General features: G+C 44.4%; 1 protein-coding gene across 2 annotated transcripts in view; it reads left to right on the plus strand.

The window, feature by feature from the left end:
• Positions 1–14984, plus strand: part of SPTBN5 (spectrin beta, non-erythrocytic 5) — a 347370-nt gene that overhangs the window by 11987 nt on the left and 320399 nt on the right. For both annotated transcript variants that reach the window (XM_040332524.1, XM_040332525.1), the window contains exon 2: positions 13374–13501. The gene's annotated coding sequence lies outside the window, so the exon portion shown is untranslated. The remainder of the gene's footprint in view (positions 1–13373; positions 13502–14984) is intronic.

Raw genomic sequence — 14984 nt, forward strand, 5'->3', positions numbered from 1 at the left:
ATTGTGCTAGCTGCAGTGCTCTAACGTGTTGTATTGCCTGCATGCTGTTTAGTTTACACCTAAACATAGTATTCAGTGTTAGTGGATGTGTGCTATTTAATTGCACATAAACGCAGTTGCTGTTACTGCACGTGTGCTATTTAATTGCACATAAACGCATTAGCTGTTACTGCACGTGTGCTATTTAATTGCACATAAAAGCAGTTGCTGTTAGTACATGTGTGCTATTTAATTGCACATACACGCAGTTGCTGTTACTGCACGTGTGCTATTTATTTGCACATAAACGCAGTTGCTGTTACTGCACGTGGGCTATTTAATTGCACATAAACGCAGTTGCTGTTACTGCACGTGGGCTATTTAATTGCACATAAACGCAGTCGCTCTTACTGCACGTTTGCTGTTTTTTTGCCCATAAACGCAGTCGCTCTTACTGCACGTGTGCTATTTAATTGCACATAAACGCAGTTGTTGTTACTGCACGTGGGCTATTTAATTGCACATAAACACAGTTGCTGTTAGTGCACGTGTGCTATTTAATTGCACATAAACGCATTAGCTGTTACTGCACGTGGGCTATTTAATTGCACATAAACGCAGTTGCTGTTACTGCACGTGGGCTATTTCATTGCACATAAACGCATTTGCTCTTACTGCACGTGTGCTGTTTTTTTGCCCATAAACGCAGTCGCTCTTACTGCACGTGTGCTGTTTTGACTGCTCTTACTGCACGTTTGCTGTTTTTTTGCCCATAAACGCAGTCGCTCTTACTGCACGTTTGCTGTTTTTTTGCCCGAAAATGCAGTCGCTCTTACTGCACGTGTGCTGTTTTTTGGATGCAATTATTTGCATGTGGCTCTTTGCTGAGCTCCAATTACATTATCAAAGTATATAGGGCCAAAGGGTCTTGTCAGGGCTGATCCTCCCTATAGGCTCACTATGCAAGCCACTTAGGGCACCGCAAAGCTGCAAAGGGCCCCCCCAAATTACTAGAGGCCCCACCTGGTGAGAAGTAATTTTCGCCCCCTCACCCCGCTTCTAAACTCGCTGGCTGAGTCATTTCCGACAGCAGAAGAACACCCCCTCCCCCCGCTTCTCAACTTTCTTTGATGTGACATGTCACTGTCGTCAGCGCCCCCCGCTTCTCATTTTTAATGTGCCATGTCATTTTGCTTAGGGCCCCAGGGAGAATAGGATCAAGGTAATGACCTGGGGGGAGTGGTGGCGGGGAAACTCATGCTATTTTTTCAATGATTTTTATCCATATTGCAGGGACCAAACATTACATTAAAGCCGCAAGCAGTATTAAATTGCTTTTTTCTGAGAGGAATTTTTTTTTTTCACTTTAAGCATCATTAAAATCGCTGCTCCAGAAAAAAATACAGTTTTTAAAACTTTTTTTTCCATTGATACATGTTCCCTGGGGCAAGACCCGGGTTCTCAAAGACGTTTTCCAACAATAACTTGAATATTGGTCTTTAAAATGAGCACTTTTGAATTTGAACGTTCGAGTCCCATAGACTTCAATGGGGTTCTAAATGTTCGCGCAAACGATCGGTCCGTTCAAAAGTTCTGGTGTGAACCTAACGCGGGTATGTTCGGCTCATCCCTAATCAGCACTCTAATTCACATCTTAGAATGATTTATGGTATGGCCATGAGTCCTCATGAGTCAACATGTTTCCTATTTCCACTTCTTCAGGACACCTGGGAATTTAGCAGCGGTGACTTGCATGTGTGTGCTTAGAAGGCATGGAGGGTACCCCTGGGCGGGCACCCATAGCACCAGTAGACAGAAGACAGGCAGCACACAAAATTGCTTATGAAAAGTTCATCCAAAAAGGGAGATTTCAGGTTGATCACGTCAAAAAATTGCCATAAACAGCTATTCCAATTCAGATGTCCAAAAGTACAAACATCTTCAAACAAATGTGTCTAGTCCAATAGAATAATATTATGTGCCACAGTACCCATGTCGGTCATGTGACTTCCTGGTTCCGTTCCCTGCAGCAGCAATGGTGCATGGGAGCGGAACTGGGAGGGAAATTCAAATGTTGCACAAACACAAACATATAAAAAGGAGGTGATACAATGTAATCTGAGAGGATTACACTGTATCACCTTAGTATCAGACACAGTGCCCTTTCAGTGCCCCTTGCCATTGTCATTTGTGACAAATAAAACCCTTTAAAAACCCTTTGAAAATGGCATCAAAAAAGCGCTGTCCTACAAATGCGCTTTTGGATCAGCTGAGCGACAGCGATAGCGGCAGCGACACGGAGGTGCTCGCAGAACAGAGCGACAGTGAGTCATGGGTAGATTTGTCATCTGACTCTGACACCGACACTGATCCAGAAAGTGACAACGCCGATGATCCCTCACCTGACCTAAGTGATGTACGCACTTGGTGCCCTATAGACAGCGATGAGGACCAGGCAGCGTCCCCGAGGTTCCGATTCACTAGATCTCCTGGGATGGCGGTTGATGTGTAGAGTGACAACCCTCTGGCGTATCTGAAATTATTTCTTTCTGAGGAGGTCATTTTAAAAATCGTCACAGAAACCAACCGATACCATGATCAGCAATCCGCTACACTGCGTGCCAGATTTTCCAGATCCAGAAAATGGGAATCGGTCACTAAAGAGGATATCTGGCAGTTTCTGGGACTCATCATCCTTCAGGGGGTGGTGGGCAAACCGCTCCAGAAATGGTATTGGACCACCAATAAGATACTGGCCACTCCATTTTTTGGCACTGTGATGTCTGAATATAGTTTTTCACTCATTATGAAAAATTTACACTTCGCCAACAACGAAGAGTTTGATGAGGCCACGCATCCTGCGCCCAAACTAAAAAAAATCTGGGAGGTATGCCACATGATTATCGCCAACTTCCAGCACACCTACGTGCCAGAAAGGGACGTCAGTGTGGACGAAAGTCTGATGGCCTACAAGGGACGCCTGAGCTGGATCCAGTTTATTGCTTCCAAAAGAGCGCGGTTTGGCATAAAATTTTATATGCTCTGTGAATCATCCACCGGATATATCTGGAATGCGGTCATTTACACCGGTAAAGGGACCAAGTTCAATCCCAGGTACAGCCACTATGGGATGGCCACATCATCTGTCCTTTCAATGCTGGACCCATTACTGAACCAGGGATATTGCGTGACAACGGACAATTTTTATACATCTCCGGAACTTTATGAGGTTTTGCTCCTAAACAAAACGGATGGGTATGGTATCGATAGGCCAAACCGGCGTGACATGCCATCAATGTTTGGCAATAAAAAAATAAAAAAAGGAGAGATGGTTGCCTTTCAAAAGGGTAAAATGATGGCAATGCACTGGTGAGACAAAAAGGACGCGTATCTCATGAGCACCGTGCACAGAACCTCCACTACCATGGTCCGCACAAAACATGGAAAAGATGTGCTGAAGCCGCAAGTCGTGATTGACTATAATCACGCGATGGGAGGTGTCGCCCGAGCCGATCAGGCAATGACATTTTACCCGGCGATGCGGAAACAACAGAAGAAATACTACAAAAAGATTTTCAGGCATCTCCTTGAACAATGCCTTTGGAACGCCTATATCCTTTTTAAAGCAAACACGAACATACCTCTTGTTCATTCGGACTTTATCTGGAAGGTGGCTGAGCAGATTTATTGTCAACCACCCGACGCCATCAGTATCTGCTAACAGACCCGGACGACGCGCTGTTGACGTTGGCAATCCAGAACGCCTGACAGGTCGTCATTTTGTAGACTTCGTACCGCCAACCGCACGAAAGTTAGCGCCTACCAGGATGTGCGTCGTTTGCTGTTCCAAGAGGGATGGCAATGGAAAAAAAGTCTGAAAAGAAACAAGGTACTATTGTCCAGATTGCAACGTCTAGTTCCATGCTTCAAACTGTTTCACACTCAGGATGTGTATTGAATTTCTTTGTTTGACAAATTTCATTATTTTTCATTGCATTATTGAATAAAATTATATTATTGATTAGATTATAATTCATGAGTTTGTGTTTCAAATTTATCACATCTGGAATGTCTACTAGAGTCTTGTTTTGGTCAGGTTTAAGTAAGTAATTACTAAGAATTGCAGGCCTATAATACATATCACCAAATTTCCATGCAAAAAATTGTACTGCTTTTGGTACGTAATTCCAGACAGAATCATACCGCCAGGGAGGTTAAAATGACTGTGTGTGGCGAGAGCGGCGCAATTATCCACTCACATCCTGCAGGCTGTCAGTTATCTGGGCCGAGGAGGCCAGGCTGTCTGCCACATGGCGCAGGTCCCCATATGGCGGGTCTGGCGACCCTGTTCCCTCGCAAGATTTTCCACGAGGGATTCAGGAACACCCCTCGTCTTCCGTGTAGCCTTCCTGGGGGCAGGAGAGGCCTGGGGCCGTCTGTACGGGGAGGCCCTTGAGGGGCTTTCCCTGATGGGGGTGGACCCTGAGGGGCTTTCCCTGATGGGGGTGGACCCTGAGGGGCTTCCCCTGATGGGGGAGGAGGGTGAGGGGCTTCTCCTGATGGGGGAGGAGGTTTGGGAGGGTCCAGGGATGATGTTCTCCTCCTGGAGGTAGACACCTTCCTCAAGGTCCACTTGCTCCTCCTCAACTTGTGTGGGCACACTCCTCCGAGGATGGCATGGGTCGTCCAGCAGCTGACGACGGGCCCGCTCCCTCCAGCACATCTGTGGATGACACAAAGCATTCACATGTTGGTGGACCCACACACTTGTCACATGTTCCCTTCCACCCCCTCACATGCTACACACCGGATGGGGGATAAAAAACACTTACCTGTCCTCAAGGCCTGGTCAATGGAGTCAAAGCCCTCCAGGCCCTCCACTTGCTCCCGCTCCAGACACCTGGCGATAACCTCCTCCTCCGGGGTCAACCTTACAGCAGATGGTGGTCCGCCCCCCGTGCCCCTGTGGTGCCTTCTGATGGTGGCCACTTTATCCCAGACAAGCCGACGCAAGTCATTTATTTTCTTGCTAATGTCCTTAGTGGTCCGGAACTCATGACCAAGGGCATTAACATCACCTACGCCGGCTTACGCCTACGAATTTACGTTACGCCGGCGCAACGTTGGGAGCATTTGCTTTGTGAATTCCATGCTAGCCTCTCTGCGTTGCATCGGCGTATCGTAAAAGAGATACGCTACGGCAGCATATATATGCGCCGATGTATGTGAATCCGGCCCATTGTGTTTTTTTCCCTCTACTTTTGTTTATAGCGCAAGAAATTTGTGGGGAAAAAATGATAAAAATGTAATTTGGGTACAGTGTTGCATGACCGCGTAATTGTCATTTAAAGTGTGACAGTGCTGAAAGCTGAAAATTGGTCTGGGCAGGAAGGGGGTGAAATTGCCCTGTAGGCAAGTGGTTAAAGGGTATGTGAAAATAGAAAATAGAGGGCGCTAAGCCCATACAGATACTATGTATAGTGCCGTGAACCAATCCAATATGATTGGCAGTTAATTAACACTCCCTGGTGAATAATTAAATAATTAAATAAAAAATGAAAAAATCAATAAAATAAAGTCCCATATATTGCAGACAGCGCTGCACATTCAGAAAAAAACACAGCGTGAAAATTCCAATGTGATCAGTGTGAATATATAAATCCCACAAAAATAGGGGAAATTGTTGCAGTCCACTATGTTCGTTGTGATTTTCTTTAAGAGGAGAGAAAGTGCCACCACCGCTCTATATAACTTCAATTCCACCCAAGGTGCTTGATATTAAATTGCTCTTACCAGAGCTAGTTGACCAGTTTAATGAAAAAGTGGTCAAACTAGCTTTTGCAGGATTGTGCCTGCGCACATGAGGATATGGACAACCAATAGACAGATCCAGGAGCTCCACATGGGATACGTTATGCAAGAGAAGAAAGCCAGGAAAGCCAATAGCGTAATAACGTTTATTAAAAGTATTAAAAAACACATAAAAACAGCCAAATGGCCTCTTACTTCCAAGGGTGCCCACCCGGCACTGAGGCTGCGGACTTGTCACCGCCAATCTGCGGTTTCAAATGTGGGATTCGGAAAGGGGGTGGAAGCCGCCGCTGTCTCACCGCCGATGGATCCTTGCCGACACTCCACAGCGCAGGGGGGACGTCACGTGACCAGGTCTGCCTCCGACGTACGTTTCGTTATGCTAACGTCATCAGGGGGGCGTTAGCATAACGAAACGTACGTCGGAGGCAGACCTGGTCACGTGACGTCCCCCCTGCGCTGTGGAGTGTCGGCAAGGATCCATCGGCGGTGAGACAGCGGCGGCTTCCACCCCCTTTCCGAATCCCACATTTGAAACCGCAGATTGGCGGTGACAAGTCCGCAGCCTCAGTGCCGGGTGGGCACCCTTGGAAGTAAGAGGCCATTTGGCTGTTTTTATGTGTTTTTTAATACTTTTAATAAACGTTATTACGCTATTGGCTTTCCTGGCTTTCTTCTCTTGCATAACGTATCCCATGTGGAGCTCCTGGATCTGTCTATTGGTTGTCCATATCCTCATGTGCGCAGGCACAATCCTGCAAAAGCTAGTTTGACCACTTTTTCATTAAACTGGTCAACTAGCTCTGGTAAGAGCAATTTAATATCAAGCACCTTGGGTGGAATTGAAGTTATATAGAGCGGTGGTGGCACTTTCTCTCCTCTTAAAGAAAATCACAACGAACATAGTGGACTGCAACAATTTCCCCTATTTTTGTGGGATTTATATATTCACACTGATCACATTGGAATTTTCACGCTGTGTTTTTTTCTGAATGTGCAGCGCTGTCTGCAATATATGGGACTTTATTTTATTGATTTTTTCATTTTTTATTTAATTATTTAATTATTCACCAGGGAGTGTTAATTAACTGCCAATCATATTGGATTGGTTCACGGCACTATACATAGTATCTGTATGGGCTTAGCGCCCTCTATTTTCTATTTTCACATATGTACAATTTTTATTGTTTGTGAGGAGCAGCTTATATTGTTTATTAATTATTTTATTAGTTAGGCGCGGAATTTTCACCTTACACAAGTGGTTAAAGGGGCTTTCTATAAAAAAAATTAGGAAATCAGCACCATTGTAGAGTTATTTTAACATGCGATGTTGCACCTTTGCGTTATCCACTGTCAGCTGTTTTGAGGCCTGTTCACCCCAGTGAAATTGCATTACGAAGTGTTTAATGCATGTGTGCGCTGGTGCGTGTTAGTGCAGGTATGCTGTGATGCATTGTTAAAATGTAACTTTATTCAAACTTAACAAAAAATAAATTCTTACAACAGCACGTTCTGACACACCGCCATTCGTTGTAACACAATGTTATGCTTTGCATAAAAATGCATAGGCATTAAGAAGCAGACATGCAGTATTTTTATGCTATGCACACCAATGCACTTATCGGCAGAACAGGGCACACAAAAAGCAGTTGTTTTCTCTGTGACATAGCCTTGAGCAAGCATTAATTATTGCTGATCAACGCAGCTCCATACAACCTTCTTAAATGTCCAGTACAGACACTCTGAGGATTCCAGAGTTGCTTGTGTAGCACCCTGTCTTAGTCAGGCTAAATTTAGTTTTTGGCTTCACTGTACTCAGCAGAGTGGTGATCTGGTTTTCTAAGTTCAGTAGTTGATTGTTCCTGTCTGCCTCTAGTAGAAGCTTTGCAGCTTCTATGCCTCTGGTAGCAGCTTGGCAGCTTCTCGTCTGCTGTTTAACCCCTTGGTGATAATGTCACACAAATATGCTGCCTCACTGGACTGGGTTTTTTCCATGGGGCCACATATTTGCATTTCTCCCTTTGTGCTCACCGTGAGCCCTGGGCCCCATACCAGGGCTCAAGTCCTGCGGGAACGTGTGGGAACGGCGTCCCTTCACTTTTTTCACAGCAGGAACGCAGTTCCCTTTGCAGGACTAGAGCAGCCGAGCCGCCCGAGCCGATCCTTCACTAAGCGGCGATGCCCAGTTCGAGTCACTGTCATGGGGCAGGCGAACCTTAGTAATCCTTTATGTTACTGGTCGCTTCCTGTATATGGATTTATCGGGTAGACTACCCAATGTATCCATATACAGGAAGCGGCCAGTAATATAAAGGATTAATAAGGTACAGTGGATCGAAAAAAAAACTAAAAAACACGCGGTTTTAATAATTATGCATATGAGCGTATCATTTTTTATTTTTTTGGTGGGGGAGTGGATCTTGGGTGGGAGTTCCCACACTTTTTTCTCCAGGACTTGACCCCTGCCCCATACTAATAAACAGGACCTGGACCTCGAGTTTCCGGGTCACCTGATTGCTTTGATAGCCCCCGAGTTTTCTGTCTCTGTGAATGGATGAAAGAGATGCATTGTATATTTCTCTGTCCTTCCAGAGATAAAAACATTTCTACACACACTTCTTTTTTCTAAGGTTTGATCTAGGTCAGTTCCAGGGTTAGTATTTTGGTCAGGGTCAAAGGTTAGGGTCAGTATTTTTTGGAAAGATTTTTTTTTTAATTAGTATCAGTTTGAGTTAGTGTCAGTATCAGTGTGTTATAGCTAGATAAAAAAAAAAAGAAAAATGTGCACTATTGTTTCTGGGTTGTACTACGGGTACAAACAACAAATAGCATTCACATATGTAGTATTCTTGCAATTGTTAGGAGCAGGAGAATTTATTTTGGGTTGTTCTTTGGTGAAAAGTTATGGTAGTAGCAAGAAATATACAGCTAAATTTAAAGACAATGGGCCGGATTCAGAAAGATGAGCGCATCTTTCTTCCGGCGTAACGTTACGCCGCTGTAACTTTGGGCGCAAGTTCTGTATTCAGAAAGAACTTGCGCCCTTAGTTACGGCGGCGTAACGTATGTGTTGCGGCGTAAAGGCCGCCTAATTCAAATGGGGATGTTGGGGGTGTGTTGTATTTAAATTTTACTTGACCCCGCGTTTTTGATGGTTTTTTTGAACGGCGCATGCGCCGTCCATAAAATATCCCAGTGTGCATTGCGCCAAAGTACGCCGCAAGGACGTATTGGATTCGACGTGAACGTAAATGACGTCCAGCCCTATTCGCGAACGACTTACGCAAACAACGTTACATTTTCAAAACTCGACGCGGGAACGACGGCCATACTTAACATTAGCTACGCCTCATATAGCAGGGGTAACTATACGCCGAAAAAAGCCTAACGTAAACGACGCAAAAAAATGCGCCGGCGGGACGTACGTTTCTGAATCGGCGTAAATACCAAATTAGCATATTGCTCGCTTAACTATACGGAAGCGCCACCTAGCGGCCAGCGTGATTATGCAGCCTAAGATACGACGGTGTAAGACACTTACACCAGTCGGATCTTAGGGATATCTATGCGTAACTGATTCTCTGAATCAGGCGCATAGATACGACCGACCGCACTCAGAGATACGACGGCGTATCAGGAGATACGCCGTCGTATCTCGTTTCTGAATCCGGCCCAATGTTTATCTTATTATTTTAGGCCAGTTTTACTTTGATAATAAAAATAAATCAGGAGATATACATTACCACTTACCACCAAATGAAAGCCCAATTTGTATTGAAAAAACAAGGTATATTCCTTCTGGATGCACAGAGCAGTTGTTATGATATGTACAGTTGTTATGATATATACAGTTTTACTAACACATGTCAAAATTGCAAAATTGGGCTTAGGCATTAAAATTTGTTTTACCCTAAGGGCGAAGGGGTTATAGAGGCGCTCCAGGCTCCCCCTAAAAAACAAATACTGTAGCTGCTGATTTTTAATACAAGGACACTTACCGCAGGGATCCAGCGATGTCCTCATTTGAACCGATTCTAAAATCAGCTTCGGATGCAGGCGCCGGCATAGCATCTGATGATGTGTCCCAGAAGACTGTGAGGGAAGGAGGGGGCTGAACTTCAGGCTCAGATGTCCTGCTCCCCCCCCACCTCCCAAAAAATGCCAAATGTGGCAGTGGAGGGTGCAAACAAGCATAACTTCCCCCTTTGGGTGGAGCTCCGCTTCAATTTCTAAGGATTACATATCCCACGGTACAGTGCTTCCTGTATTTTATATGCCTCCTGAAACTCCTACTCTCACCACCTCTGTAGGTCAGAAGGCAGGTTCAGTAAATTCTGTGACACAGCAATGCCCACTCACAGGGCATTGTGAGTACATGTCACAGGATTCAAGGAATTAAATGAGTGGTGTTCTCATAAACAACATAGTTACATAGTCAGGTTGAAAAAAGACAAGTCCATCTAGTTCAACCAACAAAGTTTACAAACTTCAAGATCATTCAGATTAAAGGGAATAGGCTACAAACAATTACAATACAATGTGGAAATTAATATATGATTTTACAGTTTGACCAAAGATACTTTAACTACTCAATTTATGTGACACATGGCAGTGAACTCATGTATTTTGCATAACACTTTTAATACATCTCCCATTGTATTTATTGCACGCTAACCCTAAGCCAAATAGCATATAGCAGATGTGGTTCTTTGGCAGAGAAGCTATGCAAGGCCCTTTTATGCTTTAGCTGGGTCTTATGTGGATTGCAGATTTAAGATTTTTAATCTAATCCCCAGAAATAGGAAATCCTTTTGCCTGTAACACAATATCACATTCTCTGGCTAACTTTCCCCACTTTACATCCCAGGCACATTAACAGCTGAGGTCCCATGAGGAACTGGTTAGCATAACATTCCCAGTGCTGAGGGGAAAAATGCAACACGGCCAGTATCTGTCATGCACAAGAATTTTTATAAGACCGGTTATAAGGTCTATTCTGATAATGAGGCATTTCGATCACTTATTAACATTGCATGGAAACATGGAATGTCTATTGCTGGTTTTGATTTTCCTGACAAAAATGTAAGGTATTTGACACACACGCACAAAGCCTTGTTCAGTAACGTAGTGGAAAGTGTAGTGGTAATCTGCAAAGTGAAGTGGCCCAGGTTTCTATTTACTTTAGTCATTTGAGTTAAAAATTACTTCTCATAGGTTGCTATTGGACACTATTCTTCATCAATGTGCAAAGAATTCCAAGTATCCGTATGTACAATAAGGAACTTTACAGTTTTCTAACAAGACACTACAAATATTCAGAACCTACAGGCGCCAGGGTGCTCAAGAAGTGTTCACTAAATGGATTGCCTTGACTGGCATAAAACGGTTTAAGGGTAGGGTGGCGTGTCGGTCCATCCCCAAACTTGCAGCAGTCTCCAGGGGTATTCTCTAAACCAGGGATCCTCAAACTACGGCACTCCAGATGTTGCGGAACTACACATCCCATGAGGCATTGTAAAACTCTGACATTCACAGACATGACTAGGCATGATGGGAATTGTAGTCCCTGAACAACTGGAGGGCCATAGCTTGAAGACCCATGCTCTAAACTGTCCCTAATCATTGTAAACGCGTCCAGTCATTTCCCATACTACTGGCACACCAGACTGCGCCAGCAGGGGCTATCTACAGTATACTCTCTGTGCGTTCAATATGGCTGCCCATATCTTTGGAGAACTCATAACCAATCATACTCCGACTCCCCCAAATGGCCACCAGGAGCCTAGTTCAAAGTATAGGCCAGTCCTCTAGAACAGGGGTCTCCAAACTATGGCCCTCCTGTTGTTCAAGAACTACAATCCTCAGAGTTTTACAATGCCTCTTGGGACATGTAGTTCCACAACAGTTGGAGGGACATAGGGCCAGATCCACAAATATCGGGCGTAACTTAACTTTTCCCATTTAAGTTACACTGCCGCAAATTGGCCAAGTTAGTGCCCGATCCACAAAGCACTTACCTTGAAATTTGCGGCGGTGTAACTTAAATGTGTCTGGCGCAAGGCGTGCCGAATCTAATGGGGCGAGTCCCATTTAAATTAGGCGCGCTCCCGCGCCGGACATACTGCGCATGCTCCGTCAGGTAACTTACCTGACGTGCATTGCGCTAACAGACGTCGCTCCGACATCATTTTCTTAGACGGTAACGTAAATGGCGTCCAGCGCCATTCACGGACGTCTTACGCAAACGACGTAGAGTTTGAATTTTCGACGCAGGAACGACGGCCATACTTAATAGGGCTTAGTCAAATAGGACTCAGCCCTATTTTTACACGGCGTAACTCGACGTAAACGAGTCGGAACGTTCGTGGATCGCCGTAAGTGTTCATTTGCATATTCTACGCCGGCCGCAATGGCCTCGCCACCTAGCGGCCGGCCTAGAATTGCATCTTCTGTCTATCTCTTGGAAACTGATTCTGTGGATCAGTTCCAAAGAGAGAAACAGGGATACGACGGCGTATCAGTAGATACGCCGTCGTATCTCTTTTGAGGATATGGCCCATAGTTTGGAGATCCCTGCTTTAGAAGGTTTCCCTTACCCTTTAGCACTAAATGTAAGAAGCTGTCACATGATCACTGTGTTTATTTCTGGCACTTTTTAGGAAATTGATGGTCGCTCTACGAATCGCCTCTTGTTGTCAAATGGCCAGCGTGACAGTGGCAGCTATCACACAGCAACACCATCCTACATCTATGGCCCTGTTTCTGACCTCTCCTTTAAAATGTGGTCTGGCTGCCATGCTGATCTAATATAAAGGATACTTTGTGAGTCATTGACCCACAAGAAGAGTCTAATGCCACGTACACACGACTTTTTCGGGTTGGTAAAATCCGCGCATGCTCATAAGCAAGTTATGAGACAGGTTCGCTCATTCTGGTAAAACTACCGTTCGTAATGGAGTAAGCACATTCATCACGCTGTAACAGACAGAAAAGCGCGAATCGCCTTTTACTAACACAAAATCAGCTAAAGCAGCCCCAAGGGTGGCGTCATCCAATGGAACTTCCCCTTTATAGTGCCGTCATACGTGTTGTACGTTACCGCGCTTTGCTAGAGCATTTTTTTTTCACAATCGTGTGTAGGCAAGGCCGTTTTAATGATCGGGTTGAAAAAAACGTTTTTTCTAGAGCCTGAAAAACGTAATTTTTTACAACCCGAAAAACGGTCATGTGTACGCGGCATAAGGAGTTCTGCCTTTACTTTGACTTCTCTGGCAATATACTTTTTCCATGAAGGCGCTTGATTAGCCTGGCAGCCAGGGAACATTTTCAGAAGAAAGCAAGAGTTAATTACTTTTTATATCCCTAATTTCCATTAGACTAATAACACTAATCACAGTTTGGAAATGTCAATGGCTGATCATAAAATGGATTTTACTGTTATGTGTGCTTATTGCGATCAATAAATATTTGTCTGCTGGCAAAGTGGGTGAAGATTTATTAGAATAATTAGAAATGTTTATTTAAAATGTACTAAAGATGTGTAAATATTGAAACATTCTAACAAAGTGATTGTTTGTTTTCAGAGACAGAAATGGAGGAAGAAGGAATACGAGAATATGAGAAAGGACACATTAAAAAGCTGCAAGAGCAGCGCATGGCTATGCAAAAGAAAACCTTCACCAACTGGATGAACAATATCTACAGACAGAATGTAAATGAATGCTACCTATAGTTTTGTTTTAATTGTATTTGTTTAAATATTATTCCATAGCACTTGTATAGAGTATGTAGTATATTTATTTATTATTAGTACTTAGATAGCACTGTCAATTTATACTGCTACAGCTAAATATTTCAAATTTTGACTCATCAGTCCAGAGCATCTGCTGCCTTTTTTCTATAGAGCAGTTCCTATGCTTTCGGGTGAAGGATGTGGAAACGAGGCTAAGAAACTCTGTTGATCACTGGAGAATTTCACGCAGAGACCAAGGGCACCCAGGGAAGGTCATAGGGCGATATGCCCATTGCTGATACTGCTAGCAGGAAATGAGCCACTGAGAGCAAGACACCAAGTACACCGAATCCATAACACACTCATACTGCACTTATTCCAAACCTAGACTGCACCTATACCAACTCTATACCGTATTGTATCGAACCTTTACCGTATGTGAAGCACATCTACCTTGCACCTGTGCAGAGACTGTGGCCCGGATTCAGATAGGAGATACGACTGTGTATCTCCTGATACGCCGTCGTATCTCTGAGTGCGGGCCGTCGTATCTATGCGACTGATTTAGAGAATCAGTTACGCATAGATTTCCCTAAGATCCGACCGGCGTAAGTGTCTTACACCGTCGTATCTTAGGCTGCATATTTACGCTGGCCACTAGGTGGCGCTTCCGTATAGTTACGCGATGAATATGCTAATTAGGTAGATACGCCGATTCAGAAACGTACGTCCGGCCGGCGCATTTTTTTACGTCGTTTACGTTAGGCTTTTTTCGTCGTAAAGTTACCCCTGCTATATGAGGCGTAGCTAATGTTAAGTATGGAAGTCGTTCCCGCGTCGAGTTTTGAAAATTTTACGTCGTTTGCGTAAGTCATTCGCGAATAGGGCTGTACGTAAGTTATGTTCACGTCTAAAGCAATGACGACTTGCGGCGTAATTTCGAGCATGCGCACTGGGATTTTTTAACAAACGGCGCATGTGCCGTTCCTTAAAAACCTTAAATACGCGGGGTCACAGTTAATGTACATAAAACACGCCCACATCATCCCCATTTGAATTAGGCGGGCTTACGCCGGACCAAATACGTTACGCAGCCCTAACTAAGGGCGCAAGTTGTTTCTGCATATGGAACTTGCTCCCTAAGTTACGGCGGCGTACCGTATCTGCGATACGTTACGCCCGCCCATAGATAGACCATTCTATCTGACTCCGGGCCTATATGTACCTATACTGTACTGTGTCTTTACTGCATGCAAGCTAACTGGGACTGCCAACGATAGCCAGCAGAGGAACATTTGACTGGACTGCCACTCCAGTAAAAATGATTCTGCAAGCCCCCCTTTTTTTTAACAGGGAAACAAGCCCCTTTTATTCCCCTGCCCACACTGCTACTATCTTCCTTTTCTTTCGCAGAGTTCATAGTCTTTCTAGCACTAGCATTGCTGCCATAAATGCACTCTAG

The sequence above is a fragment of the Rana temporaria genome, chromosome 13 (genome assembly GCF_905171775.1).
Source record: "Rana temporaria chromosome 13, aRanTem1.1, whole genome shotgun sequence".
Classification (NCBI taxonomy): Eukaryota; Metazoa; Chordata; class Amphibia; order Anura; family Ranidae; genus Rana; species Rana temporaria.